This window comes from Ambystoma mexicanum, chromosome 1q (genome assembly GCF_040938575.1).
Source record: "Ambystoma mexicanum isolate Mex_15411 chromosome 1q, UKY_AmexF1_1, whole genome shotgun sequence".
NCBI classification, from domain to species: domain Eukaryota; kingdom Metazoa; phylum Chordata; class Amphibia; order Caudata; family Ambystomatidae; genus Ambystoma; species Ambystoma mexicanum.
The window spans coordinates 1,199,102,887-1,199,105,096 of NC_090922.1; the positions used below are offsets into that span (position 1 = coordinate 1,199,102,887).

The 2,210-nt window shown below is 44.2% G+C and overlaps 1 non-coding gene across 1 annotated transcript; it reads right to left on the reverse strand.

Moving 5' to 3' along the window:
* Nucleotides 1–1,289: 1,289 nt before the first annotated feature.
* Nucleotides 1,290–1,455, reverse strand: LOC138565559 (U1 spliceosomal RNA). Its single transcript, XR_011301401.1, has one exon. It is a non-coding gene; the product is annotated as a U1 spliceosomal RNA (small nuclear RNA).
* Between the last annotated feature and the right edge of the window lie 755 nt (nt 1,456–2,210).

Genomic DNA, 2,210 nt, shown 5'->3' on the forward strand with positions numbered 1-2,210 from the left:
TACAACGTTGTATTTATGTTTGCAGTGGCTTCAGCTTTTCAAAGCCCCCCGTGTCGGGGGAGACCAGGAGACTCAAAGCTGAAGCCACTGCAAACATAAATACAATGTTATAAATGCAGCAGTTTTCTTTCTAAGTTAGAAAGAAAATCACAGCATTTATTTTACAGTGCTTTGAAAAAATAATGAAATGAAAAGCACTTCCCAGCAGCAGCTTGTGTTAATCTCTGCTCTCCAGCAATAATGAAGCAAAATCTACTTGCTGGTAGCTTTTGTTTATTACAGCTGGCTGGCTTTTGCTTCATTAGTGCTGAATTAGTTGGAATTTAAAAAAGAATGAAATTCAAACAAGACCTTCAACAGGGAGGTAGCCACAACATCCTTTGGTACTTTGGTATGGATTAAAGGTTGGGTACCACAAAGATGGCCATAGGCAACTATGTTGGCCAATGTAATCCAATGAGGATTTCATTCGTAAAAATAAATCCAAAGGTAACATGGAATCACCAGGCCAAACTAATAGAGGAAGTCTGAAAAAGCGGCAAGATGCCAGACTGAAGGAGGTAGTTTTCCTAGTGACCAGTGAGAACTGCCAACATTATGTCAGAGGGGTAAAGCCAGACCACTCTCTTCACTTCTTAAGTCTTTTTTAATGTGGATGCGCAGAGTCTAGAATAAATGCTTCTTTATGGCATGGTAGCCCATTACATTAAAAAGATTAGATATATGGGTGTTTTGAGAGCGATGGGGGACTGCGTGCATCAGGGGAAGTTTTAATTGCAAGACTCAATATTGAGAACAATGAAAACACAAGCCCAGTAGATAGTGAATACTCCCAGCCACTTGGACTACAGAACCTGTTGAAAGTCACATGAGAATGTGCAGTTGCTTGAGTTTGTTGGGATGACTTCCAAGCAGGGTTGGACTGGGGCATAAAATTATCTCGGGCAGCAACGAAAAAGTGGCCCACAGTTCATTCCTTTTGTGACGCTGTTTGAACTGTATCCAAGGGGGAGGTTTTTGCTAAATTGTGATGCAAATTGTACATTTTAAAGAATATTTATTCAGCAACACTGGTCAAAACTATTAGCTACATAGTGAAGTAACTCATCAAAGTGGACCACATTGTCCAAAAAAGTGCCCCACTTTGACCCAAAAAACTGGCCCACAAAAGCATTTTGCTTTTGTTTGGGCATGTGCCTACATGCCAGTCCGATCCTGGCTCTGTGTGCAACCAACCCACTTGCTCTTTCGCACACTTTACTTTTTCTTTCATTCTTTCACCAATAAATCAGGGAAAAGTGTGAAAGCAGTCCCACACTACCAGAAATAATGCAGTCGAGTATCCCGCTTTTAGAGAGACGTTTCAGAGGTCAGCAAATCCAATGTGCAATAGATGAGGGTCACCCTAAGAGATCAGCCTTGTGAATCACAGATTCTCTGCTGCCAGGTAAGTAGAGGTTACATGCGTAAGGGCAGGGGATGGGCCTGTTCTGAAAGCCCTGCTAAGCGAGGGTGAGAAGGCAGGCCCTGACCCATACCCAGCCCTCCCTGAAGCACTCAGCGTATGCAGAGCTGCCTGTCACACGTGTAGGGGAAGTTTCGGCAGGCAAAGCCAAGCAGAAAAGGCACATTGTAGCACAGTTCCTTTCTCCTATCAGGCCAGGCTCTACCCAAGATTTCCATACATTCGGGCCTGGCCACCAGCCAGCAGGCCCAGTTGGAAATCAGGAGGACTTCAGCAGACCTGTTGCAGTCTGCCCACTGGTCTGTCATCCCCACAAAGGCCCATGGCCCCTTCCGAGCCAACAGGTCGCCCTGCTTAATACGAGCGTCTCGGACATGGTAACTAGGGACGGACTGGGGCATAAAATTGTCTGGGGCACCAACAAAAAAGTGTCCCACAGTTACAAATGGGAAATAATTCCTTTTGTGACGCTGTTTGAATAGTACCCAAGAGGGGGGGTTGATAAAATGTGATGCAGATTGCACATTTGAAAAAATTATTTATTCAGCAACACTGGTTAAATCTATTAGCTGCATAGTGAAGTAACTCAGCAAACTGGCCCACATTGGCCAAAAAACTAGCCCACACAAGCATTTTGCATTTTTGGTTCAGCCATGGGCCTATTGCCCTATATGCTAGTCCGAGCCTGCTTCCAAGAGTTTATTGTGTCCAACAAAGAGTAAAGTGTTTTGTAAATGTTGTGGGT